Here is a 14561-nt window from a genome sequence, read left to right as displayed (position 1 = left end):
CTTTTGTTAATTGTCCATTGATTCATGATTTGGACAGTATAACAAGGAACACTGAGATACATAATATTTGTATCTATGATACTTTAGTCCTCATCAACTATTTTAAAAAGTTTTATTCCTGGATTAAAAGTTAAACATCACACGAATTTCAATTTAAATAAAACATTAACACATAATATGTAGAATCTTATAGATAATTTAGCAAAGAAATGCAACAAATGGATATTTCGGTCATTGGAGACATAATTTTTTTTAAACTTTATAAATTTATCAGCTTTAACCCCAAGACGATTTTTTGTCTTCAGTGTTTTATTTAGTTAAAACATATAATTTAAAAGCAAATAATATCTTCAATCATTGGTAAGTCAAATTCTTCAAGTTTTCAAGGTATGAAACTTTGTTTGTTACTAAACTTGAAAAAGGTCAATATTGTTTACCAAACTGAACAACAAATATTGTACAGATAAGTGAATTTACTTTATTGTTTTTTTTTAGACAAAGAACAGCAAAACATTTTCATTATTTGATCGACATGCATTTGACGGTATTGGACGAAATTTCACCTTTGCAGAGTGTTTTGTATTGTGTTTGTTTGTTTGTTAATTTGTTTGTCCGTCTGTTTGCTTGTTTTTGGTTTTAATGTGGTTTTTATGTGTTGGCACTTCAGATGATTTTCAACTAATAAACAAATCAAAAGTTCAAGCACACCAAAACAAATGAAAAACAACTGTTATATTCTTGACCTGGCACAGGCATTTCCCTATGGTGCACTACGGCAGGTCTGACAAGTACTGATTTTCAGAAGATAACATGTAAAACTAAATAGGCTGATTGGTTGTAAATGGAAAAATAATAAAAAATGTAAGCCTGCAGAACAGGGTCTCTAACTATAACATTGTACTTCACTACGTGCTGTAAAATAATTTCTAGGTCTTAAAGTTGTAATGTTTTGTCCTTATTGAAATATTTTTGAAATGAAAATTTTTTATCTTCCTTTATTTGGTGTTTGTTGTCGACCTGCCTACCAGTACATATGGCAAATTTCATGAAAATTATAGCTTCATATATGATAAAAAAAAATACATATACATGTATTTTGCTACCTTTTAGATTCTATTTTTTTTTATAATTTGTTATCTCACAATGATTCCTAAAATATATATAGTATTAATTTACTTTTGCTCGAAATAATGGAGACTATTTGCTACGTTTGGTTTATAAAGTCACTACCGATTTCATATGACATGTTGCTTTACATTATTTCAAAAATGAAAAAAAAAAATCTGTTGCCTGGTAAGACATGACGTCACAGATTAAATTTAAATGATGATTTTCGTAACGCTTTTTTTGTAATAACAAAAAATGTTCTTTTTAATGAAATATATTGTAGCGAGATTACAATCTGATTAAGATACAGATCGTGTGTCGACTGTTTTTGTACAAGGGTCTGAAAACGCTCCTTTATATACATTTAAAGACCAGTTTTAATTGATAATTTCTAATAAATTAACTTCAATGATAATGTCATTTGATTAGATCTACGAGAAATGTGTCTACAAAGAATGTAGAACAACACAGAATAAGGAAGAACATTGTTAACTTATGTTCGAACATATATATTAGAGCTGTTCTTAATAATGATTTGTGACATAAAGTAATAAAGTAGGTCATTAAAATATTGATGATATGTGCGTGACAATTAATAAAAAATCAAAATAGACAAGGTCGTATTTAATACCTATAACGACAACAACATACATTAATGAAGTTTCAGACACATCTTGATGTTGCTATTCATTATGTTTTCTTAATATTATCACCTACGCATAAGTTAGAATACTTCACTGATCATAGACTTTCAACCTAAGACCTTGATGTTAATTTCAGTTTTTGATAAACTTTAACACTGCTGGTGTTATTATATTATTAAAAACACGAAATCATATTCTATTTAACTACTTTCAAGAAAACGAAAATAAAAAAAGTTTAAATATAATGTTTACATTTAGATAATTACCAGCACAGATTTCAAAACAACTTTTGGTGTTTTCATTTTGCATGAAGGTGTAAATATTAAATATCATTTATCTTTATAAAAAAAAAATTAAAAGTATATCCAAAATCTTGTATGTTGGTTTGGTTTTTGTTGGCTCAGTCTTCAGTTTTCTATGTTGTCTTTTGTGTACTGTAAACGTTGTTTCTATATTTGTTTGTTTTTTTTTAGCCATGGCGTTGTCATTTTATGTTAGTCCTATGAATTTGGAAGTTGCTTTGTTATCTTTTACCTTTCTTATAAAGATACATAATGAACTTTATTTGATTTTGAGTGAAAAAGGGCAATTCAGTTATGTTTAAACCACATCTATACATAAATGTATTTCAGATATATATTACAGTTTACACATAAAATTTGTAAGTTTGCTATTTATGTTTCTTGAAAGGAGCTGCACTTTTTTCCAAATCATTTATATTGCAATCGGTTTGATTACAGCACAGTTCATTAATTTGATGTAGAAGGTAATAAATAAAATGCCAAATTAAAAGAAAATTCATAGACGAAACTCGCATAGCAAATTTTGAGCCTGTTTTTTTTAGTAGTGTGTACAGCCAATGGATTGATGGTACTGGTGGAAGATGGTCTCACCAATCTATCATATTTAAGCTGACTTGAGATATAATGTATATATTGAATTTCTGATAATGTGTTGCGATATTTAAAACATTTCAGGTTTTCAAACACCAGATGGCATTAGCTATATTTTGAACAACTTTTTCAGAGAGTTAAATCGCTCTTGAACTTCGTTATATTTTATTAGGATATATATAACTGTTTTTGAATCGAGCGGATATAATGCGTGTGTTATAACCCTGTTGTATTTATTGAGTTTTTGTCACCCGTAAACCATCTGTGTTAACACCTTTATCATCAGAACATTTGCTTTGTGACCTTAATGATATTTCTTATATTTTACTGGGAACATTTTATATTCATTATCTATAATCCCTTTACAGCAATACGAGCTCATGAAATTTCTGGAAAACATTAGAAAAAAGTAAAATCACAAAAATACTGAACTCCAAGGAAAATTTAAAAAGGAAAGTCCCCAATCAAATGGCAAAATCAAAAGTTCAAACATATCAAACGAATGGATAACAACTGTCATATTCCTGACTTGGTACAGGCATTTTCTTATGTAGAAAATGGTGGATTGAACCTGGTTTTATAGCTAGCTAAACCTCTCACTTGTATGACAGTCGTATCAAATCCCATTATATTAATGGAAATGTCGTTTGCTTAAGACTTTGTTCAATTGCATATAACAATCAGGATATATTATAGAAATACAAATTGCACAGATTATTGACAATTAACACACACAATCTCATTATCCATCATCTTGTATCAGCAACCATCGATCTAGCAGATTCAGTGAACACTTGCTACAACGTAAAATGATCTACTTATGATCTTCAATTATAGGTGCCAAAAACAGGATAGGGTTATTTCAGTACAGCAATCATTGATCCTGTATTCCAATAATAGAAATATCAAATGCAAACAAGCCAAGGTGTTCGTTTGTCACATACAATACAGACACGATCAATGTGTCCGACTTTTATTAGATGCAAAATTAGAATGTGAACAATGAAACTGAAACACTTTACAAAAACTCAAACTGCGATTAGTTAAAAAATGAGGTACTTATTAGTATGTATCAGTATAGTGAACTTTTCATTTATTACGCGACAAAAAAGGTCAGTGAACCAAATTTCGGTGGGTCTATTTAATGCTGCTATAGTGTAGATGAATATCGTGTTGCAAATGTGAACTGTGACAAGTCTGAAAAAGATGCTCATACTTATTTTTCCCCATTTGAATTGATTAAGTAGTTTTGATTGTTATAACTAAGGTCAATAGTAAGTATTATTCTGTGTTATGCCATTACACAAAACTATCGGGTGAAGCTTCCTCGTCCTGATTTGTGTAAAGTCTACACCTCCTCCTACTCCCCCCTTTCCCATAAAAAAGATTTTTGGTAACCGATTTTATATATTTGTGATTTCTTTTGATTCCAAATTGCATAATCAATTGTCATTAGTATTCTACATGAAACATCTACCTTAATTTAAGTTATCAATAGTTGTGTGCATAGCACGCTAAACCAATCAGTCGAATTATCCTGTCTCATGTTTTTGAACATCACTAAATTTTTGTTTCGCTTATTCTTTGACACAACTTCCATGAAAGGGTATATCATAATTATGCCACCTTGCTACACTGGTTCTTTTAAGTCAGTCTGAAACATATATCTACGCAAAAAGATAAAATGCTTTTCAAATAAACTGTCATTTATTATCAATTTTCTTGGTTTTTATAGGTGTCAGTTCACCAATTAAATATCCCTTTCTGTTCAACCAAATTTTGCAATTTTTCCTGCTTTTTAAATATTTTACCTTAAGTTCAACTTCACAGAAATCAGGTTTATCCTGAATTACACATGTATCAGCATTCTGCGTGCCAATTTCAACAAACATTTAAAGCCTTCTAAGAAAAAAACTGACCTTCAAAAAGAGGTACTTCAAAAATAACTCCTTGGTTTTTAAAAATCTTAAATTAGTATATTGTGGAGCGCATTAATCTTCAATTTTTAATGCAAATTAGTAGATAAAGTAAAAAGTAAAATATAAAATATAAATATATAAAAAAAAATATATTATTTCTCCTTCACCAAAAGTTTCATCTTTGCAAATTTGTTGGATAGTTTAATTAAACAAGGACATCAAAAGCACTATTTTGTGTCAGAGTAGGGGTACTTTTACGTTCTAAATCGGAGGGAGTGTTTGGTGGTGATATAATATATATCTTGAAGACTCTATGCGGATACTATACTTAAATGTCAATTAGAAATGAAACCCATTGATTATCAATAGCCGCTTGATATATAACCAAGGTTTTCAAACAGTTACATTCACACATTGCCACTGCGTTTCTGGTAATGGAGTAATTATTAAAAAAGAAGATGTGGTAAGATTGCAAACTAGACAACTCTTCACAAGAGACAAAATGACACAGAAATTACCAACTATAAGTCACCATGACCATACGGCCTTAGAAAAATCGATATAAAAGTTAATCCAAAATATTTCAATTTTAATGTTTGTCTTTCGAATATATTCATTTCCTGTTTTTTTTTCATATATTTGTTAAAACCGTCGTGAATGTTTATACGATTTTTCAACGGGTTTGTATTCAAAAGAATCATCAGTGACTTTTCAATAAAAACGTTTATAACGTTTATGAAAAGGTAAAATAAAGTTCGAAGATGAAGAGCATTTATGATCAATCATTCCGACCGTTTTTTGTTTTTGCCAAATACGGATTATTTAATCTATTCCTTGTTTAGAAAATCATTAGTACTAAGAATTTAAAAAAAATCAAAATTTTGTAATTGATTAATTTATAATTATGATCATATAAATGTCAACTGTCAACACAGACTAGTTGATTATTATTCTCGGGGAGCAAACTTAACCTTCACCATCTCTGGTTCCCTTTAGTAGTTTTTTTCTGTAATTTCATATCACAAGGTAATACTTACGGACGATCTTAGTAATAACATCCAAAACTATTTGTAGAAAAAAGTAATAATACCTTTTTATACGGACTTTTGTACATACAATTCGGCATCATATTTTTTTTTTACACCATAATATGATTATACAAAACCATTTCAACTAGACTCGCACGCCTCTTTTTCTATATAAACGAACAGTTCAATGTACTGATATCATTTAAACTAATATATTTATGATACCAAATGCAAACATAGGTGTGTCATTGTGAAACTAATTGAATTGTTGAGTTTGCGCAAAGTATTCCAGTTTCATTATTCACAAACTGATTTGTGCATCTAATTGGTATACAGTGGGAAAGTTTGCTGTGCTGCAATAACCCAATCCTGCGTTGGCACCTTTAATTGAAGAATTAAAAATAGACTGTTTCACGTTGTACTACGTTTTCCTTGAATCTGCTAAATCGATCGATGTTTGATGACGAAATATGATAGATAATGATATTGTGTATGTTAATTGTCATTGACCTGTACCATTTGCATTTTAATGATATATGCTTGTTATCTCAGATGGTGCCATTAAAACAAAATACATATATGGTTTGGCGATATCTGGCCACAGCTTTTATTCATAATATGATAGATTCATATAATATATAATATATATATAGATAGATAGACCATAGATGTATATGTATATGTAGATAGATCTATGGTCGGTTACCCGAAGATAATATGGCAACCAGATAGATAGATAGATAGATATATATGAAAATGTAAAGATGCACCGTGGGATATACTGGTGCTTTAAATTTAGAAAACACCGTGGGATACACAAGTGTAGTCTGTATTATCCAAAAACCTAAAATTTCATAGTTAACATTAAGATTCTATGCAGCGAATTCTGCCATTTACGGGAATATATTTATGATGCTTAAAGTTCAAATAAAAATCACTTTTCTCAACAGCAAACAAGTTAACATCATCAGTCAAATCTGTATCACCACTGTCACCGACACAAACCTAAAAAATAAATACAAAAGAGCAGTATCTTGTACAATAAAAAGGAGTGGGAGGGTGGGTTTTCAAGTTTACCGCTTACGAAATTTAAACAGCTTGCTTGCTGCGATGTAATTCTAAAAAGGACTAAATGACGTCACAGAATATAACGTCACTCATGTTGGGTAAATCTAAAACATGAAACACAATCCGTGAGTGGCCCCGGCGATAACTGAATTTAAGTCTATTAACTTAAATTCCATTATCTCAGATGGTGCCATTAAAACAAAATACATATATGGTTTGGCGATATCTGGCCACAGCTTTTATTCATAATATGATAGATTCATATAATATATAATATATATATAGATAGATAGACCATAGATGTATATGTATATGTAGATAGATCTATGGTCGGTTACCCGAAGATAATATGGCAACCAGATAGATAGATAGATAGATATATATGAAAATGTAAAGATGCACCGTGGGATATACTGGTGCTTTAAATTTAGAAAACACCGTGGGATACACAAGTGTAGTCTGTATTATCCAAAAACCTAAAATTTCATAGTTAACATTAAGATTCTATGCAGCGAATTCTGCCACATTGACGGAGGAAAACAGAGACTCTGTCAACCGCCATAAAAAGGGCGGTTCGCTGCAAAGCTGTGAACCAGATATGAGATAACTACAGATATATAGATAGATAGATATTTTTATTTAACGTACAACTTGGTACTATATTAAATAATCTAGATAGATAGATAGATATTTTATTTAACGTACAAATTGGTACATATATATATTAAATAATTTAGATAGATAGATATTTTATTTAACGTACAACTTGGTACATATGTATGATCAATATTCTCGATAGCTGGATAGATATTTTTATTTAAAGTACAACTTGGTACATATATATATTAAATAATCTAGATGATGTTTTGTGAACAACTGTTCAAAACATATTTACCTACACAGATAAAAATACTTACCAAAACTACAGCAAACCATAAGATAGTTGATTGTATTTGTATATCATAAAATATAGTATATTATAGTATATCAACAAATAATATTAAAGATGTTTAAGAATTCATTCCATAAGCAGGTTAAGGGTGACAAGTGAAAAACATCCAGTTGAAAAATTTCTGGTCTGATCGAAAATCATAATATTTTATGTAGCAACCCTGACAGCTAATTATAAAGGCAATAAATACTTGTAAATTCTATAGCAGCACACGTCCATGTTTGCATTGGTCAAATTGAGACCATCCTTACTTAAGAAAGATGAATCTCACAATCCATCTGATCATGTTCTTCATCTCATTGTGCAAAGACCCACTCTAGAACTACCTGTGCCATTACCTGCTACAAGTTTATTAAAAAAATATGTTGGATCCTCATAGTTTCATTATATATTCTGAGTTAACTTTTAACATGCGACAAAATTGCCACCACAAAAATTCATTTCCGTGCCTAGACCTAAGTCAACCCCATCTGGAGGATGTCAGTCTGCTACAAAAACATACTTACTATTGAGGATTCTACTATTCAAACATCAAACATTAAATCTAATAGGATCTCCTACAATTCTTGTACGGCAAATAGCTACATGGAAGTATATGTTACATAGTAATACGAATACAATTTAAAGCATAATAAATCAAGAAAAATAATAATTCTCCGTAAAACCCTGTATTAAGTGTCAGTATTGGATCTCCAACCCTTTTAATAATCGTCCACAAACAATTGAAAGGACAGCTTCAAATACACTGAATTCATACCAAGTATAACCAACACAAGATAAGAAAATATTGCTAGACTTCAGCATGACTTTGGTTGTGGTAAATGTAAAGGCCTGGAGTGTTTAATACCTTCTTAAAAACTCAAACCTCAATTTTCAAGTTGACACATCATTAAATTACTAAAAAAAATATCCAATCTTAGTAAATTAGTAATGTCACAATTTTTGTTGAGAGAGACGCAAAATGTACAAGTAAGCAATACCTTAACAATTCATAAAGAGATAGGAAATGTATTCAATAAATCAACTAGAGAACCGAACTCATGAAAAAAAAGAAAGACTGTCCTGTCTGATACATCTGTATGTACTGGGTGGTGTGGAACTTACAAATAAACGGTTACTAAAGGTCTGAAATAACAGTAATAAATTCACTTGGGGTAATAGCAGGATAAACATCTGCAGTTTGGACCAAGCATCGGAAGCAATCCCTCTAAAAACCAGAAATGGCTTCAGTCATAATGAAAATTTGGACCAGATCAGTGTCAGTGATAATGAATGTCATACTAAACTCTAATCTAAAAAAAAAAGTTCATACCAAACTTACATAGGCCAGAGGCCCCAGACTTGGAATAGATACTAAAATGCCGAGGGGTTAAACAAGTTTTTAAAATCTCAACCAAATGAAGAAGAAACAAACGCACAGCAATATGCATAGAAAAATTCACACAGTTTAAAGAAGTCAGAGTCCAATATCAGAATAGGTAACAAATCAAACAAAAAACAAAAAATTGAAAATGACGATATTACATAAATCAACAACGGCCTACTAACAGTTACCAACATGCCAGCTCCAGACCTCAATTTAACTGGTCGAAAAACTATGTATTCAATATACGAAATATCTAGCACCATCCCGTCATGGGGGTTTAATATCATATCATCATAAAATATATTAGAGAAACATAACTCTTATCATACCTGCAACTGGTTTAAAAATAAAGGAGTTTTAGTCCAATGCAAAAATGTGCAAGTGAATCAATATTGAAGCCAAAATAAGCTGTATATATGCAGGCAACAGTATCCCTACTTTATATAAGTTGCTTTTATATTTTGTTAGTTTTTGAGGTAAAAGCTGACATTTGTCCGTTGTAAAGTGTATTACCATAAAAGATTGGATGGTCAATACCTGAATGTGTAAGATGTCTATGTAGAGGGAAATTCTTATAATGTAAACGCCCATAAATACAAAGCAAGAAAAACTGGATCAACTCAGGCAAACGCAAATTAAAAGAATGACTATGAGAACCCTATACTAGAGTCTAAATCCATGTAAGCAGAAACAAACATTTAGTATAACAGCAGCAACCACTCGTTCTCGCTCTCGTCTTGGGTTGAACCAGGTTGCCCAAAAAAACACTTATTTCCATTAAAGGACTAGATGATTTGAACTTGGATATCACAAGAAGGCCTAGATTATGCAAAGTAAACATGATTAAAGTTACCTGTTAGGACATCCAAAAGTTATAAAGGATGACCCGTGTTACACAAAAAAAACAAAACACAAACAAGTGCTTAACAACATCTAGATACCCTCATAATTTAAAAGCATAACATTTCAAATAGTCCCAGCGTTCATGCTAACTGAAATTCAACCTGTACTATAATTTTCATTAGTAAATAACAACCATAATTTGGAATCAACTGTTGCCAAGCAACCAGTAGGGCCAAAGATTTTATGCAAATGAAAAGTTCCTCATAAACTTCCAGCCTAAAAAACAAACTGGCACCTAAACATACAGCGTACGATACTCATAAATTGCTCAACTCCTAGAATCTCCCAGGATGAAGATTACAATACATTCTAGTATATATATAAATTAAAGCTGCTGTCGACACATCAATACTAAAGATTTTTAACGGTGGAGCAGACTGCAAAACAAGCTGTAAATAATTACTTAGTTTGTACTAGATTGGCTAATAATACATGTACATACATGTATATATCCGTTTAACTGCGACGACAAATTTAAATTACACAAAACTTGTAATAGTCTCATTTTAAAAGTTGGTTACAAGATAAAACCATTTGGCCCCTTTTTTCCCTTAAGATATATATATAAAAAATCAATAATAATGAAAAGTTCAATAAATATAGACTTCTATAAATTTTGTCCTTTAAATTGTGGTACTTTATTGCAAAATCTGTATTCATGCCGTACATGCATATCTGATTTTTAATATTCAGATTATTAAACAAGATAAATATTATAATTATAGTTTATATAAATCGGTAGCGTCCTCCATTCAAAATGTGATAATATACCAAACAACATTTAAAAGTTTCACATGTAATATATTTATATAACAATTATATATAATTGTAACTTCATATTTACGAATGTTTTTTTTTTTTATTTCAAAAGCATGATGCGGCATCCCATCATGTTATGGCCAATAAATTTGTAAAAGTAACACATTCAGCAATTTTTTATGGATTTTAAGTTTAGAAACGAGATATGAACGTTGCACAAATCTTTTCAATCTAACACATAAGATTAGAAAAAGTTGTCTTAATCTTTATAAATATGTTTGTTATATGTTGGAATCACATGTACATTTTGTACATGTGGGGGTTTAACTTAAAAGTAAATACTGCTTTTAACTAGTAAATCTGACGATTACCTGATAAATTCTCAACTGGATCATACTAATGCAGAGCTCTAGGGGTTTGCATAAATAACGTCTGATGATGATCCAATGTACAAAGGTATGTGACCAAAGGAGTTGAGTTAGTGGCGTGATGAGTCGTGAATCCAGTCCAGTCTGGTGACCAATCTGTAAAAACTGGTGTGTCCTTGTTGTCTAAGTCTCTTGTCCAACTGTTACAACCCTTGGCCGTGTTCTGTGGCCGAGCAAGGACTCTAACTGATCTTCCCAACATTGTGCTACAACTCAACAAAAAGTAAATATTAGTTCCACCATGCTACATAGCATTGACATAACAAAACCAAATGACTGTACAAAGAAACAATAACAATAAAAAATTATGTATACTCATACATGTAGTTGTGTCGATAATAGTTACAAATAATTTAAAAAAATAATAATTCAAAATTAGTATATTTACAGATTTATATATTTATTAAACTTAAATCCATAGTCAGTTGATAGTAATATTTTTATATAATTGAGTTATTACAACAATAATTCAAGCTGTGGCCTGTTGACATATGGCTAAATTCTTGATTTAACGGAACTATTCGTACCATATCGACCTAGTCTAGGCTAGAGAGTAGTAGCAACTAAAAAATGTATACATGTCACTGTGGTGAACGACTCTTGACAGTTTTTAGTACACAAATGTGTAGGTACACGCAAAATTTATAGCCGGATATACACAGATAATGATAATGTTTGCTTAAATCCACCAGCAAGCTAACATTTAGCAATGATTTCTTTTTGCTACTGCTTCTTAACTCCGGGTATGGTCTCTGTTCAAGATTTCCAAGATTTTTGTTTATTTGTATCGAAAGTTGAACTTCCGGTTACGAACCCAGGTCATTCGCCCCAAAGAGTACGTCCCTTTTACGTTCATATCCTTTCATGAAATATTTGCTGTATATGGCTACGAAAGATCTAGATACACAATTACCGATGTATACCCCCTTATGGAAAATTTACTTTTAATTCGTAAGTTTTCGGGATTTCATTAAATAACACCTGCCCCACAACTCATAATCATGAAAGATACGTTACTAACCTGCATGATCTGTTACAGCGCAAATACAATTTGTTAGGCTTACCCATAGGCACTAGACGATCTGTCAATACTCAATTTCAATAGTATAATATATGGGGAAAAAGTAATATATAAAAAAATTTAAAATAAAAACAAATTAAACTCGTCGTCACGATATAAATATATCATGATACAATGACGCAGGGTAAACATTATTATAATCTGCAAATCTTAGAACAATGTTGCATCTAATTACTCACACTTGTAAAAAATAAATAATTATAAAAATGAAAACGAATAATCCATTCATGGGACCAATTTCTCATTGAGTCTTTGCATGTGCTCTCCACGTGGCGATGAAATATGGTCAAAAAATGACGATCGATAAAACGAACTCTAAATGCTAAAATTACTTCTAATAAACATTAGAAGCACGAGGCAGGTTATAACCATACAAATTCTAACACTAGTCTACTTTACAATTTCAATTTTCAAGTTTACCGCTTACGAAATTTAAACAGCTTGCTTGCTGCGATGTAATTCTAAAAAGGACTAAATGACGTCACAGAATATAACGTCACTCATGTTGGGTAAATCTAAAACATGAAACACAATCCGTGAGTGGCCCCGGCGATAACTGAATTTAAGTCTATTAACTTAAATTCCATTATATGCATTTGAAAAAAGTAAAATCACAAAAATACTGAACTTAGATGAAAATCAATTCGGAAAGTCCATAATCACATGGCAAAGTCAAATAATTAAACACATAAAAAACAAATGGACAAGAACTGTCATATTCCTGACTTGGTACAGGCATTTTCAAATGTAGAAAATGGTGGATCAAACCTGGTTTTATAGCGCTAACCCTATCACAGTGATGACAGTCCCATCAAATTCCGTTATATTTACAATGATGCGTTAGTTAAACAGACACAATAAATAAAATAGTCAAAATGTGGGTACAGAAGTCATCATCGTGTAACAATTTTAAAAGGAACAATTTAACAGAACACAAAAACATTTATCTACAAACACATTCATTGATTTGCGTGTCTGACGTCAAAAATTTTATAGGTCACATATATTTGTTGATCAATGTACATACAAACAATTTTAAAATTTACAAAGGCAATGTTAGCATACGGGGTTAAAAAATCAGAAGCATGTAAGAATAAATTTCAGAAATAGACCGAGATTTAAAATAGGCCAAAAGTTATATAGAATTTATAAGAATCCACAAATAGTTAATTCCACTACGCGATTGAATGATTTTGACATTTGTGGTTCAACGTATTTTGTAATTCATAATAGAAAAAAAAGGTACCAGGATTATACTGATATAGAAATATATCATAATGACATAAAATAGAACAATATCATACTGACGAGATCTTTTTAAGTACAGAGTCACGTTAAAAGAAGCAAAGAAATACAAATAGTCGCATATACAAAACACACCACCAAAAAATGAAAGACAATACAAACACATGGACGGGATGTATAAGTACCGAGCAACGTTAAACGATCCAACAGTAAAAGTAATACTAATAATAGAAAAAAAGACAAATGAAAAACAATGAAACACGTTGTTGAAATATTAAACAACATCAGTACGCTGAATCTATACATCAAGACCATCATGTAGTGCAAGTTGATACGGAATATTTATCAACAAGGTCTTGATACCTTCCGATGAACTTTTTTTAGAAAAAGGACGAGACGTTCTTTGACATACCCCTTGTTCATCAGTTTTCTACTCAGACACTGATGACGTTTTACAAAGTCTGAGTAGGAGCTGCATGCTCTTGAATATCGAATAAGTTGGGAAATACATATCCTATATGCTGGTGAAGTTGGTATAGCAGAAAGTGGGGGAAATTTATAATTTCAAAATTAAAATCGTCTCGTTTTTCATAGATTCTGGTACTGAGATGACTGTGTAAGTCAAATTCGAGATATAAGTCTAAAAATGAGGCGGAGGAAACCGTGTCTGTTGTTTCTTTAACTTCTTGTTCTGAGAGATATATAAATGGAACCCAATCAGAAAAGTTCGGATTGTTCATGGAAAGAACATCATCAATATATCTGAAAGTGAAATTAAATAATCTGGCTTCTTTGATCCTCTTGATTTTGACAAGTGTCTGGAGGAATTCCGATTCATATGAAAATAAGAAGAGGTCGGCAAGAAGAGGCGCACAGTTTGTTCCCATAGGAATACCGACAATTTGATCGAAAAGTCTACCTCCAAACTCAACAAATATGTTGTCGATAAGAAACTCCAGCATACTGACCACTTGGTCTTCTCTGTAGCATGTTTTACCTTTTTGTTTGTCACTATTAACGAAATATGCCTTATGAAATCCCAAAGTTATAAATTTATAGCGTATGCTACCATTTTTATGTTGTATTTCGTTTAGGCGATTTTTCAATTTCACATGGGGAAGGGTGGTATACAGGGTTGAAAAATCAAAAGTTTTGATAGAACTGATTT

The 14561-nt window shown here is 31.0% G+C and overlaps 1 long non-coding RNA gene across 1 annotated transcript; it reads right to left on the bottom strand.

Moving 5' to 3' along the window:
* Nucleotides 1-6169: 6169 nt before the first annotated feature.
* LOC143046128 (uncharacterized) lies at nt 6170-12732 on the bottom strand. Its single transcript, XR_012969074.1, has 2 exons — nt 11595-12732; nt 6170-11273 (listed from the first exon to the last, which is right to left on the bottom strand). It is a non-coding gene; the product is annotated as an uncharacterized LOC143046128 (long non-coding RNA).
* Nucleotides 12733-14561: the final 1829 nt, after the last annotated feature.

Source organism: Mytilus galloprovincialis, chromosome 9 (genome assembly GCF_965363235.1).
Source record: "Mytilus galloprovincialis chromosome 9, xbMytGall1.hap1.1, whole genome shotgun sequence".
NCBI classification, from domain to species: domain Eukaryota; kingdom Metazoa; phylum Mollusca; class Bivalvia; order Mytilida; family Mytilidae; genus Mytilus; species Mytilus galloprovincialis.
This window is presented reverse-complemented; position numbering and strand designations above follow the sequence as displayed.